Source organism: Leucoraja erinacea, chromosome 30, assembly GCF_028641065.1.
Source record: "Leucoraja erinacea ecotype New England chromosome 30, Leri_hhj_1, whole genome shotgun sequence".
NCBI classification, from domain to species: Eukaryota; Metazoa; Chordata; class Chondrichthyes; order Rajiformes; family Rajidae; genus Leucoraja; species Leucoraja erinaceus.
Genome location: NC_073406.1, coordinates 1,419,912 through 1,446,739, shown reverse-complemented (window position 1 = coordinate 1,446,739; position 26,828 = coordinate 1,419,912). Strand labels below are relative to the sequence as shown.

Genomic DNA, 26,828 nt, shown 5'->3' with positions numbered 1-26,828 from the left:
CTTAGAAAACAATAATAGATGCAGGAGTAGGGCATTTGACCTTTCGAGCCAGCACCGCTATTCAATGTGACCATGGCTGATCATCATAGCTTCTCTCTAAGTTGCTCCTGTTTTGGAAATATATTATCCTTCCAGATTGTTGCTGGTTCTTAACTCAGGAATATCCTTCCAAGCAGCAGGGTGGGAGTATCTTTACTGGAAGGAGTGGAGTTCCATCGGGTAATGGAGCAGCACAGCACAGAAACGGGCCAGTTCGTCCATGCGTAACAAAGTTGCCTCACTAAGCTCATCCCTCTTGCCTGCAATTGCCTCATGTCCCTCCAAACCTATCCTACCCATGTACCTGTCACCAATGGTTCAAGAAGGATGCTCACTGTGACCATCTCATTAACCAACTGGTGTTCATAAGACTAGCATTTCTGTTCATTCCCAGTTGCAACCCCCAAGTCCCAAACAATGAACGTAAAGAAAAACGAAGATAGACACAAAAAGCTGGAGTAACTCAGCGGGACAGGCAACATCTCTGGTTTGATTGGATGAAGATTTAGTTTAGTTTAATCTAGTTTAGTTTAATCTAGTTTAGTTTAGTTTAGTTTAGAGATAGTGTGCAGAAACAGGCCCTTCGGCCCACCGAGTCCACGCCGACCATCGATCCCCACACATTAACACTATCCTACACACTAGGGCCAATTTTCACATTTAGACCAAGCCAAATAACCAACAAACTTGCACGTCTTTGGAGTGTGTGTGGAAATCGCAGTTGTTGGAGAAAACCCATGCAGGTCACGGGGAGAACGTACAAAATCCGTACAGACAGCACCCGTAGTCAGAGGATTGAACCCTCGTCTCTGGCATGTAAGCGCTGTAAGGCAGCAACTCTACCGCTGTGGCACTGTGCTGCCCCGAATCATGAAAAGAGTTGCGAGCCAGCATGGACTGGATGGGCCAAATAACCACATTCTGCATCAAAGGGAAAACAGTTGCAATATCTGAGCTGATTGCCTTTGGTTGGGCCTTACTGCTATCATCTTCACACATTATAGGCATGACCACGATTTGAAAGTGCATTACTGGCTTCAAAGTACCGTAGGACATTGTGTGAAAGATGTAATACAAATATGAGTATATTTTCTCTATTCGAACCATCACAGCTTCAAAATAGAAGGAAGTAATCATGTGTGGACTAGCTCTGTGTTGGTGCAATTCAAAACTAATCCCACTCACCTCATGTCTTTGTGTAGCCTGGAAATATTTCATCTTCTTCAAATATTTATCCAATTTTCCCGTAAAACATGAATGTCCTTTACCCAGTAATTCCCTGTGGGAAAGCACTCTGTTCTCTAACAATCTTTTTAATATCTTTTCCTTCACTTTCTCTCTTCCTTAGTTGAAACGTTGCCACTGTCCAGCACTTCTGTGGATACTTTAGATAATATTAAATGGCTGCCAGCAATGGATTTGCAAAACCACTCGCTTAGTTTACCCTTTTTCGCAAGACCTTTCATAGCCTTGACCTTGTGATTCTTTATCCCTGGAACTTCCTCCAGCCCTACGATCTTTCTTCTGCATTTCACCACCTCCAGCCTCCCGCTAATTTTTAACTTCCATCTGTAAACCTTTTTTTCTATGTTTCTTTATTCCCTTCCATTGCTCCTGGAGCAAAGTGTAACAGGCTTCACGTGGCAACAGAATGGGACAGTGGTTGTGCTGAGCCTGATGTTGTCATGTGGGCAAGAGTACAGGGAAGATTCATGAGGATGTTGCCAGGATTCGAGGGTCTGATCTACAGGGAGAGGTTGAGCAGGCCAGCACACTATTCCTTGGAGCACAGGAGAATGAGGTGTGATTTTATAGAGGTGCGTAAAATCATGAGAGTAATAGATCGGGTAGACGCACAGAGTCTCTTGCCCGGAGGCGGCGCGGCTCTGGCCAGCAGCGGCCTCTGCAGCCTGTCCGCATTTTTATTATTTTTTGTCTGTGTTTTTATGTAGTTTTTGTTATTTTATGTTGGGGTGTGTGTGTGGGGGAATCTCTCCCTGCACTGGAGACCCGACCTTTTCTCGTTGGGTCTCAGTTGTCGTTGAGGTCGCAACGAGGAGCGGCCTCCAACGGGAAGAAGCCGGGGACTCTGGTGCCGACTCACCGTTGCCGTCGCGGAGCTGGCCGAGACCGGAGCGGGTGGAGCGGTGGTGGAGCGCTGCCGCTGCCGCTGCTGCTGCCGATGCCGCTGCTGCTGCTGATGCGGAGGCTGCTACTGCGGGTCTGTGGACAGCGGCGCCGGGAGCCCGCGGATCCCTGGAGAGAGACCGCTTTTCGGGGCTCCTGCAACGGCGAATTCTCCCGCCCGTGTTGCGGGGTTGAAGAGCTCCTGGAGCGGGGCCTAACATCACTGCCCCGCGCGGCTGGAATGGCCGCGGGACTTTGCGAGCGCACACCGGGGGCTCCAACACCAAGACCCGGTGTGCGACCTCGCACCACCCGGCGTGGCTTCAATGGCCGCGGGACAATCGCCATCGCCATCGCCAGCCGGGGGCTTTGACTTTGACTCTGACATCGGGGGGGGGGAGAGTGCAGTGGAGAGATAAGTTTTTTTTGGCCTTCCATCACAGCTATGTGATGGATGTTTATGTAAAATGTAAATTATGTTGTGTCTGGGGTCTATTTGTGTGTAATGTATGGCTGCAGAAACGGCATTTCGTTTGGACCTCCAGGGGTCCAAATGACAATTAAATTGACTCTTGACTCTTGACTCTCTTGACTCTTGGAGTAGCCGAATCCAGAACCAGAGGACATAGTTTAAGTTGAGGGGGGGAAGATTTAATAGGAATCTGAGGGGTAACATATTCACACAAAGGGTGGTGGGTGTATGGAACAAGCTGCCTGAGGAGGTAGTTGAGGCAGTGAGTATTGCAACATTTAAGAAACAATTAGACAGATACATGGATAGGACAGGTTTAGAGGGATATGGGTCAAATGCAGGCAGGTGGGACTAGTGTAGATGGGACATTTTGGTTGGTTTGGGCAAGTTGGGCCAAAGGGGCTATCCCCACGCATTTATCGATCACCACTGTGAGGTGTAGCAAGGGCTCAGGCTGTGTGAGACCTGAGTCCTGATCATCCCAAATATTGGGGTTTAGTTTTTCCTTCTGCTGAAGAATTCTTGAAGCATCTTTGCAGTTTCTGACATTCCCCACATTCCCAACAATGTCCTCAATACCGTATTACTCACCTACAGACTAGGGGCACATTTACGTCTTTGGCTGGTGGCAGGAAGCTGGAGGACCTGGAGGAGACCCACACACTTACAGAGAGAATGTGCTAACCCCTCTCAGATAGGACTGGAGGTCAGCATAGAACCTGGGTGGCAGCTCCATCAGCTATGCCTCTAGCACTAGATAGAGCGTTATCCTCCATCCTACGGAAGCCTATTGTGGTTTGGGCCGTTGTGGCCCCAGTGTGATTGAAGGCTCCGTAAATGGCCACATTTAGAGACTGTTTTACACTTCGTTAATGAGTTGAAGTTCATCTAATCGAAGCAGTAAATTGATGCAACTTCCCCCAGCACCACGCACGGTCGTTCAGTTGCCTTGTTAGCATTCACAAACTAGTCACAAACAAGTTGCCACGATTCAGTGCTTCAGCCCAGCTCTGTCGTTCAAATACAGCCACTGCCAACACTCAGGGGGGTGATTAGGATATGACAATGATTTCTCCAACACCTCTTTCAATTGAAACCATACATCAGTTGTGAAAATATTAATGGACACATGTTAGCAGTTTAGATGGTATTGCTCAGACAGTCGTCTCATCATATATAAATCATTCATGTTAATAGCTTACTATGAGGTGGTGTGCAGTGATGTATTGTGTGGTGACAGTTTCACAGCTCCTGATTTATCTCACGTTACCTTTCAACACCGACCGTTTGCCTCTGGCTGATCAACAGCGATGTACGTGCAGATATCACTCATCAGGTCGGGTCACAAGTTGTGTGGTCATGCCCCAAGTGGAGAAGAAGGATGAAGGATGAGTCCAAGAACGTCCAGTAGGGTTTAAAGGAGAGTCCTGACCTAAAACATTGTGTGTCTCTATCCTCCAGTCATGCTGCCTGACACACTGAGTTACTCCAGCATCTTATGTTCTACACAAGATTCCAGCATCAACAGTTCCTTGTGTCTGCACTTTCTATCACTTTGTCGATCATTGGGATTGAACTCATTGGATCGTATTTCCCAGATCTTCCAATCCATACCCAGACATGCATCTTCTGTTTTCATTCCACTGGATGGCCCACCTTGGTACATTACATCTACAACTGGTATCACCTTCTCCACAGCCAACAATGGACCATTGTGGGCTGCACCTTTCCTTGATCATCGTTGCCGACTTTGATTTTGCATATCTTTCATTCATTAGTTTCTTTGTACCTTTTCATGTCTCTCGATCCCTCTCCCCTGACTCTGTCTGAAGAAGGGTCTCGACCCGAAACGTCACCTATCCCTTTTCTCCAGAGATGCTGCCTGACCCGCTGAGTTGCTCCAGCTTTCTGTGTCTATCTGCTTTGACATAATAATTGTCGCCTTTATAATGTGTCACATTACTCACTGTTCTCTGGTTTGAAATAATGTTTGGTGCAAGGTTCCAGACACATTCTGTGAAGAGACCTTGAAAAAACACACACCTTTGTTTAAGTTCCTCGTGTCTGGTGTATGAGGTGTTGGCTGCGGCAATGTATTTTGTGAGAGTTAAGAATTTGCTGAGCGCACAGACTTTACATCGAGTGTTTCTGACCTTCAGCTGTGAATGCTTGGTGTATTGTGTGTGATTCTGGCATCAGCATGATAGGAAGGATTTGATAGTATTGGAGAGAGTGCAGAGGAGATACACCAGAATCTTAGGTAGACAAAAGTGCTGGAGAAACTCAGCAGGTGCAGCAGCATCTATGGAGAGAAGGAAATAGGCAACGTTTCGGCCCGAAACCCGGAAGGGTTTCGGGCCAAAACGTTGCCTATTTCCTTCGCTCCATAGATGTTGCTGCACCTGCTGAGTTTCTCCAGCACTTTTGTCTACCTACAATTTTCCAGCATCTGCAGTTCCTTCTTATACACCAGGATCTTGCCTGGATTAAAGGGCTACTGTTACAAGGAGACCTGATAGAAGTATATAAAAAGATGAGGCATAGATATGGTCGACTGTTGGGACCTTGTCAGCCTGGAGAAGGGTCTCGACCCGAAACGTCACCCATTCCTTCTCTCCAGAAATGCGGCCCGTCCCGCTGAGTTACTCCAGCATTTTGTGTCTACCTACACATATATATATATATATATACCATGTATATATATTTACACAGGCACACATATGTACACACAAAAAACAACCAAACAAATGAAAAAAACAAAAATCAAAAGCAGCGGTAGAGTTGCTGCCTTACAGCGCTTGCAGCGCTGGAGACCCGGGTTCGATCCTGACTACGGGTTCGGTCTGTAAGGAGTTTGTACGTTCTCCCCGTGACCTGCGTGGATCTTCAGTTTCCTCCCACACTCCAAAGATGTACAGATTTTTAGGCGAATTGGCTCGGTATAAATGTAAAAACTGTTCCCAGTGGGTGTAGGATGGTATTAGTGTGCGGGGATCGCTGGTCGGAGCAGACCCGGTGGGCCGAAGGGCCTGTTTCCGCGCTGTATCTCTAAACTAAACTAAACTAAAAATTTGCCCAGAGAGTGGTAGATATTAGGAGCAAATGTGCCAGGAGAGATGCCGTTACTTCATTTAAGAGGCGTTTGGAACGGGCAAACCTTCTTTGCTCTATGAATCTATGACTGCCATGAACACCCCAGGACCTCTAGTTTGTGGTGACCTACAGCTTTCTTTCATTTTTATTGTGAAAAGATGAACAGTGAGTTATTTTCACGTGAGAAAAAAAGTTGATGACAAGGTTGAAAAGGCAGAAACAGGAGAGAAAATATTGTGAAGGAGTGAAGGGGAGGATGTCCACACAGACATCTTCAGGCTTAGTGTGTAGGAAGGAGCTACAGATGCTGGTTTAAACCGAAGATAGACACCAAAAGCTGGAGTAACTCAGCGGGACAGGCAGCATCTCTGGACAAAAGGAATAGGTGATGTTTGGGCTGGAGACACTTCTTCAGACTGAGAGTCAGGGGGTGAGGACCTGCTGAGTTCCTCCAGCTTTATGTGTCCAACATCAGGCTTAGTCAATGTAATCATTTCCTCAGCAGAGGGAACAGTTTAGTTACACAACACTGTCATTTATTCAGCAAAGCAAGGGTTACGTTAGATAAAGAGAGTGCAGGTTGTCCGAGGTGGAGCTGTGTGTAACTACTATATTAAATTAATCTCCTCCTGTGCTTTCAATCTTTGTCTCGAGCTGCTTGGGAGTCAGTCTTTGATTAAAGCTGTCCTGTCAGGAGTCCAGGGAATTGTGGACAAGAAGGTTGGCACTGCAGTGAATTACAGCAGTGGATTTGACACTTCCTGTCATCCCTATTAAAAACAACTGCAGCTTCTCAGTAGTTTACTTATAAAGGCAACCTCTCCTCATCTGCCCCCGTACAGATGGATTTTATAATAAAGATAGTGAGAGCCATTTGTCTGTCTTCTGTTAGCAAAGCTTTCCCCCAGCCTGTGGATTGAATGGTAGCAGGACACCTGCAGGACACCTCAGCCTGTATCTGATATTGGAGATATGCAAAATGCTGGATCTATAAAACAGAGGATACCGTGATCTCGAGATGCTTGATATTTAATAATATGGTTGAGCAACACCGACGTCATAGACACAGCGTGGAAACAGGCCCTTCAGCCCAACTTGCCCATACCGACCAACATGCCCCATCTGCACTAGTCCCACCTACCTCAGTTTGCCCCTTATCCATCTAAACCTGTCCTATCCATGTACCTGTCTAAATGTTTTTTAAACATTGCAATAGTCCCAGCCTCAACGACCTACTCTGGAAGCTTGTTCCATACACCCAACACTCTTTTTTGTGAAAATGTTACCCTTCACGTTCCTTTCCTCCTGCATCTTAAACCTATGTGCTCTGGTTCTCGATTCCCATACTCTGGCCAAGAGACTCTATGCATCTACTCGATCTATTGACTGATTAGGTCCTTGGATGGAGTCGAGGGGGGTAGGTAAAGGGGCAGGTGTTGCATCTCCTGCGGTTGCAAGGGAAGGTACCTGGGGAGGGGGTGGTTTGGGTGGGGAGTTGCAGACGAAACAGTCTCTGCGGAAAGCAGAAAGGGGTGGAGATGGGAAGATGGGAAGATGCGGCCAGTAATGGGATCCCGTTGGAGGATTATATGCTGTATGCGACGGCTGATGGGAGGAGGAGTTGGGTGGAAGGTGAGGTTAAAAGCGGGGGACTCGAAACGATCGCCGAGCCTGTCCTTGTTAGTTTACCGTAAAGAAGGAGGATACAGTAGATGAGATTGGAGGGGCAAGAGCCTCAAGAGTGGAGGTACAGGTAAAAACTCCTGCGGTGCAAGGGAGAGCCTCATCTATAATGGAAATGGGGAACCCCTGTTTCCTACAGAATGAGGACATCTCCAATGCCCTGGTATGGTACACCTCATCCCGGGTGCAGATGCAGCGTAGACGGAGGATAGAGTCTTTGCAGGAAGCAGGGTGAGAAGAAGTGTAGTCTACATAGCCATGGGAACCAGTGGATGTGTGTAACTCTCATACCCATTCACTTTTCTTCTCTGCAGTTCAAAGACCAAACAATTACTGTGGTTGAGAATGTGAACATTTGTAATAAAAATCTTTGAATAAACCTCATTAAATCAAAGTCTTTCTTTGTACACAGTGGGCTTTCAGACCTCAGTCAAATGTTACCTGCCTTCTCAAGAAACCACCATGGGATATTCACCAAAGATCGTGAATCATCTGCGACCCTGAGTTGTGCGAGAAATGTTCTGCCACTGCTAAATTCCCTGGGAAGGTAAACGGTTTTGTTTTAATTCCTTAAAGTCGATATTTCCCTCCCTCCACTGGGCCACTGACAAACACCAAAGAGATCCGTGGGAGATTGGGAAAGGTATCCCTGATTGCTTTAAACTGGGTCACATTAACTCCATTCATCATGTTCTAATTTTGGTTCAGAAGTGTCTATTCGGTTAGCAGAGAAAAATGGTGAGGCCAGAACGCTCCCTGGTCACGTGGTGTGTGGATTTGCGTCAACAGATTTTTGTCATTCTGATGGATGGAGAATTACTGATGCACCCAACCAGGTTACGAGGAGAGAATCATTTTCTCCTTTTTCTATTTTTACTGTGCTCATCACGAGGAAGGCTGTTCGCATGAATGACTGAGACATTATCCAGTGTTGGCACAAAGAACTATTGGTTCAAGAGATTGAATCAGGAAGGCACAATGGAGGAATTCCAGGACATTTGTCTTTGAGTTTAGTTTATTGACACGTGTACCGAGGTACAGTGAAAGGCTTTGTTGCATGCTAACCAGTCAGCAGGAAGACAAATGAGGTAGATGGTAGTCCAGGGCCGCTCTCTAGTTGTGATAGGATGATTCAGTTGCCTGATAACTCGCCTGTATTGCAGTCTGAAGAAGGGTCTCGACCCGAAACGTCACCCATTCTTTCTCTCCAGAGATGCCGCCTGTCCCGCTGAGTTACTCCAGCGTTTTGTGTCTATCTTCAGTTTAAACCAGCATCTGCAGTTACTTCCTACACATTTATACTGGCATATTTGATTACATTTCATAATTTTGGAAATAACTGGTTTTATTTTATACAAGTGGAAAAAACTTGCCACCCAAAGGCAAATTATTTCCCCCTTTAGTATCAAAGTACTTCCTGTATTGTCATCTTTACCGGCTGTCTTGTCCAAACTCAAAGATTTTTATGGTCAATGTCCTTAGCATCTTCTAATTAGTGAGCCTTGCTACCCACAGATATCCTAGTTCACCATCATTCCAGCTCAATATTGACCTCATCTTCCATCCCACCTCATTCTTCCCCATCTCCACAGCTTGACAACTTCCCCTTGTAACACCCTTAGTAATAAAAGTTTGGCTTCACACAGTGAAGGATTGTAGTGTGAAGAGGGGGAAGCAGATGAACCATTCCCTATTGCTTCTCTGTGGAGCTACACCAGATTTGGAAGCATTCTATGGTCTGTGTTTCCATTGGTGAAAAGACCAAACTTCCTTTAACTGTGACAATCTTCTCGCATCTCTAAAGGCTTTCTCCAAAACATACAAAACTAAACACTTATATATAACTGTAGAAACAGGAACTGCAGATGTTGGTTTACAAAACAAAGACATAGAGTGCTGGAGGAACTCAGCAGGTCAGGCACCATCCCTGGAGAACTTGGACTGGTGACGTTTCAGGTCGGGATCCTTCTGAAGAATACCTTCTTTCTACCCAACTGCACTGCCTTCTGCTTTATGAGCTGCTGCCATAGCTGCGTACTGATGCCCTCTAACCTGAAGAAGCATGACATAGAGGCAATGTATTTCTTCAGTCAGTAAGAATGAGAGGGTAGTTGATTCCATTGATAAAGAAGATGATTAAGATGTTAAGGAGAATGTTACAGGGAGGAATCGCAGATGCTGGTTTACACCAAAGAAAGAAACACAGAATGCTGGAGTAACGGCAGTGTGTGTTTATCTTCGATGTACTGTAAACCAGCATCTGAACTTCCTTCCAATACACTGTCCTTTACATCATATTTGTCAATGGAGTGTATTTAGTTACTAAGTTAGAGGCAAGTAGAGTAGAATTAGTTGGGCAATTCCCCAGTCAATCAGCAGCTGTAGTTGTGATAGGCTTGATGCATGGTTTGTATGCAACTGGCCTCCATGTCTGTATTGTTTCTGTAGAACATGTTCTACCTTCTCTTCCTGCTGCTCTTTAAACAGATTCTTTATGAGTAAATTAACTTTGTTTTGTTTTACAGTATAAATGTTTGTTATTAATTTGATGTTGTGTTCATTTGGCTGAAACCATGTGAGATTTTCTGGTTAAATTAATAACCATGTTTCTAGCTGCCGCGAGTCGCCACTTATATAACGGCAACAATTGACCGGAGGGGAAGCCACGTACTGTAAACAATAACCTATATTGGAGAGCACACCCTCTAGTGTTTCACTGGTTGCGGTAATTACTTATAAAGTGGATGTACTCAGCTAGTCCTTTATCAAAGTCAATTGCAGAGTGCACCAAACATCACATGCAAAACACAATGAACTCCAACAGAATGTGTGCGTTCAAGAGCTCTCCATGGGCTGCCTCGGGAACTTTCTACTACACATTATTGTACTTCAATATCAAGGTACACACGCGATATAATCCTCAAAGGGATGATAAATGCTAATTACAAACAATATTACCCCTATTAGACAACTTGTCCTATTTCCATGCAGCGAGGCAAAATATAAGCTGATTTCATATATTCACAAATTGTACAAATGTAACCAAGTCAGAGTCTTCCACTGTCTGACCCTTGCAGGGAGACTGGGGTTATTTTTTTTATGAAACTTGCAAATGCAGAAGTTGTGCAGTGTCATCCTTCTGTGGATTCAAGGCTGACTCATCCATTCAACAATATTACTCGGTCCTTCTTCAGCTACAGTTACAGTTGAGTTTATTGTCACGTGTACTGGTGTACAGCGAAAAGCTTTTATTGTGTGTTATCATCAGCGGAAATACAATACATGGTTACAATTGAGTCAAACGATACAATAGAACTTTATTTGTCCCAGGAGGGGGGTAAATTGGTCTGCCTACAGTCATAAAACACAAGATTCATGAAACATTAAATTAACGTTGACACGTGGAAAGTCCAGAATTGGGGATGTGCAAAGATTGGGGTGGAGGGAGGGGGGAAGGGGAGTCAGTCTACCCAACAACAGAAGGGGGAGGTGTTAGTTGTACACTTTGATAGCCACAGGGAAGAAGGATCACCTGTGGCGTTCTGTGCTGCATCTTGGTGGAACCAGTCTGTTGCTGAAGGTGCTCCTCAAGTTGACCAGTGTGTGTCACGGTGGGGGTGAGCTGTATTGTCCAGGATGCTCCGCAGTTTGAGGAGCACCCTCCCCTCCAAGACCAACCTCCCATGAATCCAGCTCCGCCCCCAGGATGGAGCCGGCCTACCTGATATACAATGTATAGATACATGATAAGGGAGTAACGTTTAGCGCAAGGTAATGCCAGCAAAGTCCGATCAAGGATAGTGCGAGAGTCACTAACGAGGCAGATAGTAGTTGGGGACTGCTCTCTGGTTGTGGTGGGCAGGTTGTGGGTAGGACTATTATCACATTCACTTTGGAACGACCTCCATTCTCACAATTCTCCTTGTGCTTCTCCTGAATATTGTTGCGCTGGGATCAAGGGTCTCCATGGACGTTCCCACGTTCCTCACCAATCATCTGCTAGATGATTCTTGGTAACGTATGTCTGCACTGATTTCCCTTCTCCTCGTCTCTGATCTGCTGGGAGATCCCAGCACACTAACTCAATCACACAGACGCATCTCCTCCTGGCTTGTATCACGAAGATTACTCAGTTTGAACTGACTTTCTCTTGCCATTTGTTTCAAATTGGGCTGAATGAGACTCAATTGCATCTAGTGTCTGCTGTCAATTAGCATTTCTGTCGGAGTTTATCCCCTTGTGGAGTGCAATGTCGCTCTGTAGCTTAGGGCGTGATACTAGTAATATTGGCGTAATACTAGATTCTACTTTAAACTTATTGTGGTTCAGTGCCTATTGGGCTTTTCTGGTTCTGATGATGGCCTTATATTTCTCTCTAGTTGTCCACCATTGTTCATCCATGCACAGAGCCAAATAAATCATTCACTTCTCTATGAAGGCACATTTACGTTCCATAATAGATTAGAAGCCTGATATTACATTGTGAAAGCCTTCTGGAAGAATAGATAAGGGAAAATCAATGGATGTGGTGTACTTGGACTTTCAGCTGGCCTTTAAAATCCTATATAAGAGGTTAGTGTGTAAGTGTAAAGTACCAGGTACTGGAGGCAGTACACTGGCATGGGTGGAAGTTGGTGGCAAACCGAAGTAGAGAGCAGGAATAAATGGGTCTTGTTCAGGGCAGCATACGGTGACCACTGTAGGCGTTAGTGCCTCCGCTACAGCTGCTCGTAAACCAGCCATTCCAGTGATTGGGCGGCACAGCGGTAGAGTTGCTGACTTACAGCGCCAGAGACCCGGGTTCCACCCTGACTACGGGCACTGTCTGTATGGAGTTTGTACGTTCTCCCCGTGACCTGCGTGGGTTTTCTCCGGGTGCTCCGGTTTTCTCCCACATTCCAAAGACGTACAGGTTTTGTAGGCTAATTAGCTTCGGTAAAATTGTAAATTATCCCTGTTGTGTGTAGGTTGGTGTTAATGTGTGGGGATTGCTGGTCGGTGTGAACTCGGTGGGCTGAAGGGCCTGTTTCTGGTATTGAAAGGTGGTGTTTGCACAAACCTTTCCTGTTCCTCTTTTACTCTCTCTAAGTAGCATCAGAATATGTTCTCAACTTGAATGTACTGATTGCCAATCACCTTTCTAAACCTCTACTGCAATATATCCATTCCCATTTGCAGGCAGTCTGTTGCAGTGCAGATATTCATATTAATGTCTTTGTTATACATCACTGATTTTGAAACTGTTGTTTTTTATCACCATTAGTGGCGTGCATGTCATTGACAATGTGCTTCTCGCCATGCTGGTCCTCACCCTGGAATTGCTCCCCTTTCATTGAGACACCGTTTGATTGCTACTTCTTCCCTACAGCCATCAGGCTATTAAACACGACAACTCATAAGCTGCGAACTGCAACAGACTATTATTATTATTGCACTATATTTGTTATTTATTGAGTATGTGTGTATGTGTGTACACACACTGAACTTTATTTCTTCTCCCGTGATGTATTAAGTTTACATATTGTGTTGTGCGGCAGCAAGCAAGAATGTCGTTGTCCTATCTGGGACACATGACAATAAAACTCTTGACTCTTTGGGTCAGTACAACAGTTTAGTCCGACATGGAAAGACCATGCGCCTTTACCTCCTTCAATCAAAACATAGAAACATAGACATAGAAACACAGAAAATATGCCCAGCCCTGCCCTGCCCTGCCCTGCCTGCCCTGCCCTGCCTGCCCCCTGCCCAGCCCAGCCCAGCCCAGCCCAGCTCTGCCCTGCCCTGCCCTGCCCTGCCCAGCCCTGCCCTGCCAGCCCAGCCCAGCCCAGCCCTGCCCTGCCCTGCCCTGCCCTGCCCTGCCCTGCCTGCCCTGCCCTGCCAGCCCAGCCCAGCCCTGCCCTGCCCTGCCCAGCCCCCAGCCCTGCCCTGTCCTGCCCTGCCCTGCCCTGCCCTGCCCTGCCCTGCCCTGCCCTGCCCTGCCCCTGCCCTGCCCTGCCCCTGCCCTGCCCTGCCCTGCCCAGCCCTGCCCTGCCCTGCCCCTGCTGCCCTGCCCTGCCCTGCCCTGCCCTGCCCTGCCCTGCCCTGCCCCCTGCCCTGCCCTGCCCCCAGCCCAGCCCTGCCCTGCCCTGCCCTGCCCCCTGCCCTGCCCTGCCCTGCCCTGCCCTGCCCTGCCTGCCCTGCCCAGCCCTGCCCTGCCCAGCCCTGCCCAGCACTGCCCTGCCCTGCCCAGCCCTGCCCGCTGTTTTGTGCTTTTTTCCACTTCAACAGTTTCTGGGCTTGTCTATTTACTCGAAGCAAAGTTTGCAGGTGTTGCCTTTTGTCCTTGTGCTCTGCTCTCACCACAGACTTAACGCGATCAGTCACAAGGTTGACTGTCTCAGCCCATCAGTGCAGCCACTTACATCCTCTACGCTTCACTTTGCTGGCTGTGAATCTCTGTTCCCCCGTCATCAACACCAGTGTAAGGCACGTGAGCTCAGGGAGTTGGCAATTTCTAACAAGTTCCAACGTGACATGCCGCGGAGAGGTGGTCGGGCCGAGGACAGGCCGCGGTGGGGTGGGGGCGTCGAGGACACGGGCGGAAGAGGGACCAACATGACTCTAATAAGATAGGCACAAAAACTGGGGTAAATCAGGGGGTCAGGCAGCATCTCTGGAGAGAAGGAACTGACTGAAGAAGGGTCTCGACCCAAAACGTCACCCATTCCTTCTCTCCAGAGATGCTGCCTGTCCCGCTGAGTTACTCCAGCTTTTTGTGTCTAGCTTCGGTTTAAAGCAGCGTCTACAGTTTCTTCCTACACGTGATTCTAACGAGCACCTTTATAATGTAAGGTAAACAAAAGTGCTGGAGAAACTCAGCGGGTGCAGCAGCATCTATGGAGCGAAGGAAATAGGCGACGTTTCGGGCCAAAACCCTTCTTCAGACTGATGGGGGGGGAGGAGGAAGGAAAAAGGGAGGAGGAGGAGCCCGAGGGCGGGGGGATGGGAGGAGACAGCTCGAGGGTTAAGGAAGGAGAGGAGACCGCAAGGGCTAGCAAAGCTGGGAGAATTCAACGTTAATGCCATCAGGATGCAAACTGCCCAGGCTGTTGAGGTGCTGTTCCTCCAATTTCCGGTGTTGCTCACTCTGGCAATGGAGGAGACCCAGGACAGAGAGGTCGGATTGGGAATGGGAGGGGGAGTTGAAGTGCTGAGCCACCCATGTAGTAGGTTCCAGAAAGGTGGCAACTGTTTGTGTACTTTGTGTATTGTATGCAAGAACAAAGAATTCTGTTGTGCCTAGGTACATGTGACTGTAAAGTATTTAAGAAGGAACTGCAGATGCTGGAAAATCGAAGGTACACAAAAATGCTGGAGAAACTCAGCGGGTGCAGCAGCATCCATGGAGTGAAGGAAATAGGCAACGTTTCGGGCCGAAACCCTTTGGGTTACGACCCGAAACGTTGCCTATTTCCTTTGGGTTTCGGCCCGAAACGTTGCCTATTTCCTTCACTCCATGTGACTGTAAAGAATCGCTGGATCAAAGACTCCATGTCTGCATCACAGAGTAAAGGGAAACATATCCCTGCTGCCTACATTTCCATACAATAACCTCCTGGTTTCCATAGTTATGCTCTGCATCATTGCCCTGTTAAGGTCAGGTAGTTGGCACCAAAGATCGCTCTGCTATAAGATCTTTGGTTGGCACAAGCATTAAACAGTAGCTTCTCTTCTTCTAGTGTTTGAGGCAGCAGGGTGATGACATCCGGTTCGACATCCGTAGGTGCCCGCCCTAAAGAGGGCGCATGCCCTGGGTCGGCGCCAAGCTGTGCGTTGCTGTTGTCTCTGTTTGCTGTCGTTCACCTGACCGAGGTCAGTTGACGGTAGCTGAATAATACTGTAGATAATGATGCTGTTTTAACATAGGCCACTCACTCACTTGCTTCACAGAAGGTAAACAAGTCCCATAGCCTGACTGAACAAGGATAGAGTTCTCCTGATCCTCACCTTTCACCCCACCAGCCCCCACAGTCAATGAATGCAGCGTTCTCCTCCATTTCTGCTACCTTCCCCACCATTTGCATCTTCCCATCCCACCTTTCTGTAGACATCGTCTACAACTCCTTGGTTTGCTCATCTCTTCCCACCCAACTCACCACCGCCTCAGGTACAAATGCAGGAGATGTACCACCTGTCCCCACACCTGCTCTCTCCACTTGCATACATGGGCCCAGCAGCCACCCCAGGTGAGAGCGAGGTTCACTGCATTACTTCCACACTCACCGCCTGCTCTTGAAGGTACACAAAAATGCTGGAGAAACTCAGCGGGTGCAGCAGCATCTATGGAGCAACATTTTGGGCCAAAACCCTTCTTCAGACTCTTTGGTTCTCTTGCTTTGGCCTCCTTTACATCAGCGAGACCAAGAGTAGGTTGGGCGATAGTTTCACTGAATCATCATCGGTGGTCACTTGAAACGAGTATGACTGTCCTCTCATGGAGGACGCCTGCCTGTGCGTGACTTTGTTTAACGTGGGGAGACTGGTGCACAGACAGCCACCCCACGTGGGGTCCTTGACAGATCTTGGTCAGGATCCAGTGGCATGGAGTCCAAGACGACCGGAGACCCTTTTCTGCTGCAGCCTTCATCCGCCTTCCCAGCCGTTGTGACGCTCCACTAAGGTCAGCCATCGTCCTCTGCCTGTTCCACCATTGAGGTCTTGGTTGGATTGTTCTTTGTCAGAGACCTCCCCCTCGACCTTACCGCCATGGGTGACCCTACCAGGAGCATAGCTCCAGACGGCATCGCTCTCAGGATCTCAGGTCCACACAAGCTTCTCCACCACGACAAGGTTACAATCCACGGAGAAAGCACTGAACACGTGCTTTGTCTGCCAAGGCTGCTGAATCTCCCGGTTGCTACCCCTTCACAATCCCATCCCAGCCTGGGCCTCCTCCTGGGCCTCCTCCATTGTTAGCGTGAGGCCACATGAAATTGGAGGAACAACACCTCATATTCCACTCGGGTAGTTTATAATCCAATGGTATGGACGTTGAATTCTCTCATTTCAACTAATACTCCTCCTCTTCTCTCCTTATCTGACATCCTTTTGTCTCCTTTTCACTTATCGCCTTTGTCACCTCCTCCACCTATCTGCCAATCAACTTCCACCTCACCTGTATCCACCTATCACTTGCCAGGCTTTACTCTTTTCCACTTTTCTCTCCCCATCACATATCAGTCCGAAGAAGGGTCCCATTCAAAACATTCCTTGCTCATTCCCTCCACAGACGCTGCCTGGCCTGCTGAGTTCCTCCAACACGTTGTGATTTGTAGAAGGTTGACTGGACTTGATTAAACTCCTATTATTGAAGTGACCACTGACGTGCCTGATGTGAAGTATTTCAAATTGCCTCGTCCCTGCATTCGCGATTTCAGTGGGGGAAGTGAAACAAACTCAGAGAAGGTTTCATATAGTAAATGTATTCAATGGTGTCACCATTAAAGTGTTGGTACTCCTTGGTTTCCAAACCCATTGAAGAATCACACAGTTTGCTTCATAGGATGGCCATTGAGACAGCCTGCAGAAAATTCTGTCGTCTCAAGACTTTGGTTCCTTACTGCTAAAACTAATGAAAGATGTACAATACATGACAAATTTCAGAAAGAAAAGTCCTTGCATTTATATGTTGGCTTAACATCTTATCAAGATGTCCTAAGGCGCTGCGCATAATGAATTATTTTTTGCGTGCGATGAATGTTGCTTCTCATCCATTTACTCTTTGGGCATAGTAATTTCTAAAACATGATGGAAGAACATCGAGATGTATCTTGTATCCTTGGGACATCCGGGAGTGCTACACAAATAATTTGAGGCACATTCATTATGAGGCGGACAAGCACAGCAGTTTTCAGGCAGCAGAGTCCCGAAAAAGAGACGTTTTTTGCTGCAATGACTGAGGAAGGAATAATGCCCCAGATACCTGCAGAATCCAAGTGGCACAGCTGGGAGAGCTGCTGCCTCACAGCGCTAGAAACCAGGGTTCGATTCTGGCCTCAGGTGCTGTCTGCATGGAGTTTGCACGTTCTCCCTGTAACCACGGAGATTTCCTCCGGGTGCTCCAGCTACCTCCAGCTTCCCAAAGAATTGTGGGCTTATAGATTAATTGTCCCTCTGTAAATTGCCCCTAGTGTGTAGAGAGTGGTTGAGAGAGTGGGATAACACAGAACTAGTGTGAACAATTGATTGATGGTCAGAAGATAGACACAAAAGGCTGGAGAAACTCAGCAGGTTTCGAGTCATAGACTCACTCGGTGGGCTGAAGCACCTGTTTCCATGCTATATGTTCAGTCGAGCAATCAAACTCTCTGCTTCACGTCAAAATGTTCATGCTTATATGCAGTTCAAAATCCACCAAAATTACAAGTACTTGATGCTCTTTAGCTCATTCATTCCAGATTATGAGATTAGATTATCCACCAAGGCCTTAAATTATATCCAAAATTAAAAATAATCTGCAGTTGCTGGAAATCTGAAATAAAAGCAAAAAATGCTGGAAAAACAGAGCCAATTTGTGGAAAGAGAAGAAGTTAATGCTTCAGTTCTGGAATCTTTCTTTAGAACTGAGATGTTGAGAAACAAGAGCACCCCACAGTATTTTACCAAAGACCCTCCTATTGTACTAGCAATGGATTTTCCTTGCTACTACCTCGACTAACACAGTTAGTCCAACACAATGCTGCACTAACTGTGCCCGCCACAAGACCCAAGCATCTGCAGTTCCTTGGGTCTTGTGTAATCAAACTTGTTTATCTCCTTGTGTAGGAAGGAACTGCAGATGCTGGTTTAAACCGAAGATGGACACAAAATGCTGGAGTAACTCAGCGGGACAGAAAGCATCTGGAGAGAAGGAACGGGTAACTTTTCGGGTCAAGACCCTTCTTCAGACTGAAGCCACCCGTTCCTTCCCTCCAGAGATGCTTTCTATCCCACTGAGTTACTCCAGCATTTTGTGCCTGTCTTCACTCTGAACTGGTTCTATCCATGTACTGTCTAAATATTTCTTGAATGTTGTGATAGTGCCTGCCCAACTAGCTCGTTCCATACACCCACCACCCTGTGTGTGAAAAAGTTATCCCTCAGGTTCCTATTAAATATTTCACCCCTCACCTTAAACTTATGATCCTCTGGTTCTTGATTCCTCTACTCTGGGTAAGAGATTCTGTGCATTCCTCTCAAGATCATCCCCCATCCTCCTGCTCTCCAAAGAATAGAGTCCCAGCCTGCTCAAACTCTCTCTATAGCTCAAGCCCGCGTGTCCTGGCAACATCCTCATAAACAAATCTTAGGACTGTGGGGTTTTTTAAAGCTGATTTCAGATAGAGTGGTTTTCAGTGGCTGGTGTCTGAGGCTGAACTCCCTATCTCAGCTGTTTCCATGACTCAGGAAAGAAGATGAATATGTCGCTACCACATCTCCAAACTCTAACTCCACTACATTGATGACTGCATCGGAGCTGCCTCCGGCACCTGTACACAACTAGTTGATTTCATTAACTTCCATCCTGCCATCAAATTCACCTGGACTATCTCTGACACTTCTCTCTTCCCTTTCTTGATCTCCCTGTCCTCATCGCAGGACTGTTGGATATTGGGGCAGACCATTGACTACAAACCTTTGACTGCAACCCCACTGGCTCTTACAGTTACAGTATGTGGACGACACTTCCTCCCACACTGTTTCTTGCAAAGATGCTACCCCCTTCTCTTAATTGGTTAATAAATGCTGGTCTTGACAAATGAGGTTTGGAGGGAGAGATAGATCAGCCATGATTGAATGGCAGAGTAGACTGTGGGCCGAATGTCCTAATTCATCTCCTATCACTTATGATCTTATAATCTTATGGTAAAGACACCAAGCTCTCAAATAATGAATGCATTACAAAAAGATACAGTGAGAGGTGGAGAGAGATGATGGAAATACAGGTAAAAATGAAAAGAAAAGATTGAAAGATAGATAAAGCAAGATGTGGAGAGTACAACTAATCAAACTAAGAAACACACGGGTAGAACGATAATGAGTGATAAAAATGAGCACATGAGTGATAGACAATGATGAAGGCAGAACACCATGTGGACGAGGGAATGTGTGGCAATACAATGTTGTGAGTCAGGCTGAGAAATATACTCAGGCACAAAGGATAAAGGAGCACTGAGAGAGATGGAGAGAGAATCGTGTGAAAACAGAAATGGAGAGTTGACAGAAATGAGATTACAAAGCATGCCCGTGACACAGGAATAAGGGTGGAATTGACAGAAAGAGTGTGATTGTGCGGGGCGGAGAGACGTTGCAAAGAATATTATTTTCTTCTGTGTATTTCCTGCCTCACTTGCCTGTATTTTCACCATGAATAGTTATTTAATTATAATTCAGCAATGTGACTTTGAAAGGGTTTGATGATCCACTGACAAGAAAATATCAAATGAGAGCCAATACGACAACCAGCAGCCTGGACAAGCTGACATAGTGCAGCTCTGACAGTGGCTTCATGCCTGCCTTGCAGAATGCTAATTACACCAAGATCATTTGTAGTCTCTTGTTTAGGCAGCCGATAATTACGCAGGTCCAAAACCCTCCGTAGTTTAAACGCGTTGCCCATTAAATCATTAAATAATGTGATGGAAAAATTAAAGTGGAAGCATTCAGTCAAGAATGATATCAGGAGATGCAAATTTCTGTTGACAAGCAGAGTGCCGGTGCTAAGACAGTGGTGAATGTATACAGCACCATGATTGGAATATATATCAGGGACTTCTGACAGAACTCTCACCAGATTCGCGAGCTTGGGTCTCTGGTGTGTTCCAGTCCCAGTCTGTGCTGCACGTTGCTTGTTTCAGTGTCCACCTTGTCGGTAAATGCACAATTACTGTAACAATTGTAACGTCCAGGTTCAGGAACAGCTTCTACAGCCATCATGTGTGTGTATATATATGTGTGTGTGTGTGTATGTGTGTGTATATGTGTGTGTGTGTGTGTGTGTGTGTGTGTGTGTGTGTGTGTGTGTGTGTGTGTGTGTGTGTGTGTGTGTGTGTATGTATGTGTGTGTGTGTGTGTGTGTGTGTATACATATGTGTGTGTGTGTGTGTATATATGTGTGTGTGTGTGTATATATATATGTGTGTGTGTGTGTGTGTGTATGTGTGTGTGTGTGTGTTTATATATGTGTGTGTGTATATGTGTGTGTGTGTGCATATGTGTGTGTGTGTGTGTGTGTGTGTGTGTGTGTGTGTGTGTGTGTGTGTGTGTAGATATGTGTGTGTGTGTGTGTATATATATGTGTGTGTGTGTGTGTATATATATATATGTGTGTGTGTGTGTGTATATATGTGTGTGTGTGTGTATATATATATGTGTGTGTGTGTGCGTGTATATATATGTGTGTGTTTATATATATATGTGTGTGTGTGTGTGTGTGTGTGTGTGTGTGTGTGTGTGTGTGTGTGTGTGGGTGCATATATGTGTGTGGGTGTATGTGTGTATATACTCACGCTGAGCTGTTTTTCTCGATTATTCTATTCACAGATTGTGTTGTGCTGCTGCAGTAAGAATTGTTCTAACTGGGACACATGACAATAAAACACTTGACTCTTGAGGTCAAGGAAAGAGCCTGTTGCCTCGATAAGAAGAAGACTTGACTCTTGGAACCTCCTGAGGAGTCCACTTACTAATTCCCATCCCAACACTGAGTTACGAGGAAAGATTCACCAGTTTGGTGTCGATGTTCGATGAAGCGTTGGAATGACAGGTATGAGGGGAGTTTCTAGATTTCCACGGGTATTAATGGTTTGAAACTTAGGGAATAATTTGTTAGGCATTAAAATTCAGGACTTGAACACTTTCCCTATTAAAAGGTCCAGAACAAGGGGTCACAGTTTAAGGATAAGGGGGAAATCCTTTAGGACCGAGATGAGGAAAACTTTTTCACACAGAGAGTGGTGAATCTCTGGAACTCTCTGCCGCAGAAGGTAGTTGAGGCCACAGTTCATTGGCTATATTTAAGAGGGAGTTAGATGTGGCCCTTGTGGCTAAAGGGATCAGGGGGTATGGAGAGAAGGCAGGAACAGGATACTGAGTTGGATGATCAGCCATGATCATATTGAATGGCGGTGCAGGCTCGAAGGGCCGAATGGCCTACTCCTGCACCTAATTTCTATGTTTCTATGTCAGAAAGAAATAGGAAACTATTAGTTAAAATGGTAGTTGGGTCCGATAATGACTCTGGATTCTGATTTATTTATATAAAGGAAGTCCCCGCTTGCTTTGACTCTCGATTTTAATCTTAAAACTGTATAAAATCTAGGATCCGATTGTCTGTATTAACTTGGAGCACTTTAAATGGTTAAACTGCCTGCTTGTGACCCCAAAACAACAGCTTTTCACTGTACCTCGGTACACGTGACCATCAACTACACTAAACTGTAAAGCTTCTGTTTCACTCTTGCTTTTCTTGCTGCTTCTCCTTATTTTTTATCTCTTCCTTTCTCGCTCTATTTCCTGTTCTCTAATCAGAGCAAAACAGCCCAAAGGATTCATGGATGGTTTTGTTGAGCAGTTGTAGAGATTGTAATGGAGGATGAGATATTCTAGCATTCATGGCTAAGGGCTACTTTCCCCATCAAAAAAGTAGTCTCCTTGGAATTAATAGAAGGCTTTCATTATCGTTGTGACAGCCGAGATAGCCCCTCGTTTATAATATTTTGGTAATTACCGCGTAGCATATATACACAGGCAACGGGAACCTGAGGCAGAAATGGAATAGATTACTTTGATCAAACCACTTACGGGATCAACCCTTGAAGTAGTGTATCCATGCTCTAAGATACACTCTAATTTTGTCGAGACATTTTTGTCAGCATTTCCCAAAGTACGACTTCTTCCACCAACTAAAGCAGCGGGTCATGACCCAATCTGACCTCACCGTCATACACCACCTCAACACAGACGTGTACAGGTCATCATCAGGGAGCTCACTACTCACCCACAATGTGGAGGAACCTTCATCGCACGCACTGCAGAGATTGAAGGCTCTAAACAAGTACTTTGCCTCTGCTTTCACCAAGGGCAAGGACATGGAAGACAGTGAGATCAGTGTGGAGAATATTAACATGCAAGGGCGGTTTGAGATTAAGCAGGAGGAGATGCTGGGGCTTTTGAAGAGCATTAAACTGGAGAAATCCCCAGGACCTGATGGGATCTATCCCAGGTTATTGAGGGAGAGGCAAGAGAATGGATCCTTGCATCTTCTCTAGACACGGGCAACGACCCTGAGGACTGGAAAATTGCAAATGTAGTTCCTTTATTTCAGAAGGGAAGTAAAGAGAATCCAGTGAGGTGCAGACACGCGAACCTCACACCAGTGGAACGACAGCTATTGGAGAGGATTCATCAGCTTAGGATTTACTCCCATTTGGAAGAGAACGGGTTACTTAGAGCATCAGCATGGCTTTGTACAAGGCAGGTCGTGTCTTACTAACTTGATCGAGTTTTTGATGAGGCAGCAAAGATGATCGATGAGGGTAGGGTGGTGGATGTTGTTGACATGGATGTTAGTAAGGAATTTGTTAACACCCCCCATGGTACGCTGATCCAGAAGATTAAGATGCACAGGATGACCAGTAACTTGGCCGTATAGATTCAGAACTGGCTTCCTGATGGAAGACAGAGGGTTGTGGTGGAGGGACAATACTCAGGCTGGAGGTCTGTTACCGGTGGAGTTTGCAGGTGCTGGGACCGCTGCTGCTCGTGATGTAGAGAAATGGCCTGAACATAGACATAGACTGATTGGTTAGTAAGTTTGCAGATGACACTAAGGTAACTCGGGTCACGGACTGTGAGGAAGGTTGTGAAAGCTTACAGCGGGAGAGAGATCAGCTCCAGAAATGTGCGGAGAAATGGCAGATAGACTTTAATCCCAGCAAGTGTTACACTTTGAGGGGTCAAAGTACCAGATACACAGAGTCTCTTGCCCAAACCAGAGGAAATAAGTTCAAGGTGAAGGGGAAAAGATTTAATAGGAATCTGAGGGGTAACTTTTTCACACAGAGGGTGGTGGGTGTATGGAACGAGCTGCCAGAGGAGGTAGTTGAGGCTGGGACTATCCCATTGTTTAAGAAACAGTTGGACAGGTACATGGATAGGACAGGTTTGGAGGGTTATGGACCAAGCGCAGGCAAGTGGGACAAGGATGGCAGGGACATTGCTGGCCGGTGTGGGCAAGTTGGGCCAAAGGGCCTGTTTCCACACTGTATGACTCTAAATGTAAGTGGAAAATATACAATTAATGGCAAGACCTTTAACAACATTTGATGTATGGAGGGATATGGACTATGTACAGGCAGATAAGAGTTGGTCTTGGTATCATGCTTGGCATAGACATTGTGGGCTGAAGGGCCTGTCCCTGTGTTTTACTGTTCTGTGTACCATAGTCTATGTTCTAAGGCCCACATTGACTTCTCAAGGGATCGATAGTAAATGTTAGCTTTGCCCATATCCCAAATACAGCTTTCAAAAGAAGATGATGATGATCTGCTTGGCTTGAGAAGAGCAATTTGGCTTTTCAGAAGAATGTGAATTAAAGCCAGGCGATGGATTTAAAGCCCATAATCCAGGCAGGCATTTAACTGGACTGCTGCATCATTAGATGTGCTGGATGAGTTATTCATCTCAACTTTCATCTGTGTATTTGTTTGGATGTATAAGAAGCAACAGCACACTTCAAAGATGTGCAGGAAGCTCTCCTGACATCCAAGCCAACGTTTTCTCCACAACTATCAAAGGGAGACTATTGGGTTGTCCATCTGCTGCTTTTGCGACTTTCTGTGGCGTTGAAGTCACTGAGGCTGGTTCCCGAACAACTGTGACCACTTCCCAATGTATTCATTTGGACCAAAACCCTTCAGGATAACCTAGCGATGTGATATGGCCCCAACTTTCTCCTTCACAAGAGTTCAGTCAAATGCAGAAGAGATGCAAAAGGGCAGCACAGTGGCGCAGCGGTAGAGCTGCTGCCTCACAGCGCCAGAGACCCGGGTTCGATCCTAACTACGGGCGCTGTCTGTACGGAGTTTGTACGTTTTCCCTGTGACTGCGTGGGATTTCTCTGGGTGCTCCGGTTTCCTCCCACACTCCAAAGACAAGCGGGCTTGTTTCTTTTTGTAAACCAGGATTTGTAGTTCCTCGGTAGACAAGAATGCTGGAGAAACTCAGCGGGTGCAGCAGCATCTATGGAGCGAAGGAAATAGGCAACGTTTCGAGCCGAAACCCTTCTTCAGACACTTACATTTCTAGCATTGATCTGCCTGGGGCAAGGAATGAAATTCCCAGCACAACATTTAACCATTTGGCTTGTTGAGTGCAATCCCTGCCATGGATCATATCCAGCTACATTATTCCAGCTTCTCAACAAATTAAAGTTTCAGATGCTCGGGTTAGGAAAATGTTTCAAACGTCGGATTTGTAAACACTGCTCAGATAATACAGGCATGTCATGAATTATGCGACCATCAGCAGATTGTAAACTATTCCATCATCCCTGTTTTACTTTGTACATAAAACCCATAGTCTTATTTGTGGTCAAATACATACAAATGATTCTGTTGTAAGTGTGTTCAGACTGGATGAATGGGCTGTCAGAGAGACTGTTATTGTGGCCTTAGGAGCCAAGGTTCTTGCGACTGTTCTTCCGCTGATTAAATCATGCTGCTTCAACAAGAATAACACGCAGATGTGTAGTACCTTTAATGTGGGGAAATGCCTTGCCATCTTTGACAGAAGAGAAACAGGCTGTGCCCAACTGTGGGAGGATTAGGCAAAGTGATTGCAAACCTGATGAGGTACGAGTTCTGAGCAGGTTTTGTAATGAGGTGGCACGCCATGGTAGCTTAACGCCCTGTGTAGGAAGGAACTGCAACGCTGGTTTAAACCGAAGATAAGGGCAATGTCCCACTAACGCGACTTTTCAGCGACTGTCTTCGATCTTCAAGCTCGAGGGCACTCGCCTGAAAAACCTCGCGCTGGATCGACCGTCAGCGATGAAACCGCGAGCTGGATCGACCATCTGCGCGCGCACAGCACACACACACACACACACACACGCACACACACACACGCACACACACACACGCATACACACACACACACACACACACACACACACACACACGCGCACACACACACACACACACACACACACACACACACACACACATACACACACACACACACACTGCACACACACACACACACACACACACACACACACACACACACACACACACACACACACACACACACACACACACACACACACTCAGACACACACACAGACACAGACACACACACACACACACACACACACACACACACACACACACACACACACACACACACACACACACACACACACACACACACACACACACACACACCCACACACACACACACACCACACACAGCGCAAAGGCGGGGGCCAGGGAAAGCGGGGGAGCACTGTCTGAAATTCACACCCGTGATGAACAGGAAGGTAAAAGACGGCTGGCACAGTTATGCTAAGTCCTTTAGAGAGCACAGATATTTATCATTTAAATCTTCTTCTTGGTTTTCATAATAATAATGCATATCTTTCATCATTGTTTCTAGATCTGGTCAGTTTTTGCAGTTGGCTGTAAAAGTTATGACGTCCTGATGCACATGTAATTCTTACTGATTCTATAGCACCAGGTTGCAAACTTGGACTGAGAACATTCACAAAATGTTGAAAACTTGGTGATAATATAACGGTGTTATCCAGCACAGGTCTCCAGCATTCTACATTTGGTCATTTAATTTTAGAACCCCAACCCTAACCCTAATGCATCTCTGGAGATGAGGAATGGGTGACGGTTTTTGGGTCGAGACCTTTCTTCCTTTTCTCCAGAGATGCTGTCTGACCCGCTGAGTTACTCCAGCTTTTTGTGTCTATCTTCAGCTTAAAGCTTTGCTCCATAGAAGACAAGAAACGTGAAGTGCTGGTGAGGCCCTGAAGGAGAGAGAGAGAGAGAGAGAGACAGGGTGGAGAAGATTGCAGGGCCAGGGGAGATGAAACTATGATGGGATTTGACAATGAGGATGATGATTTATGTTCCTTCTCATGGACGGTGAGTCCGTGTGGGTCAGTAGGGAAGGGGATGATACAAGCACGGGATTTCATGTCTGCCGTCCTGTTGGTACTACACAAGTCTATGATTTTGCTGACATTATTATTTTGATAGTTTCTTCAGCTTATGTCATTCATTTTCATCCAATTCCCTGAATGCAAAACACTGGCGGGAGTTCATTGTTTGAAGATCATCCGAATCCAGCACTGTCGCTTTGGGAATTTCCTCGGAAGTCCCCAACA

At 46.3% G+C, this 26,828-nt stretch overlaps 1 protein-coding gene and 1 long non-coding RNA gene across 2 annotated transcripts in view; one reads left to right on the top strand and one right to left on the bottom strand.

Annotated features, from left to right (window-relative positions):
- LOC129711449 (immunoglobulin superfamily member 21-like) overlaps window positions 1-26,828 on the bottom strand; it is a 213,714-nt gene that overhangs the window by 31,222 nt on the left and 155,664 nt on the right. The gene's annotated exons all lie outside the window — the stretch shown is intronic.
- LOC129711450 (uncharacterized) overlaps window positions 7,578-26,828 on the top strand; it is a 43,928-nt gene continuing 24,677 nt past the window's right edge. The window contains exons 1-2 of the long non-coding RNA XR_008725850.1: window positions 7,578-7,961; window positions 20,975-21,197. This is a non-coding gene — a long non-coding RNA (uncharacterized LOC129711450). The remainder of the gene's footprint in view (window positions 7,962-20,974; window positions 21,198-26,828) is intronic.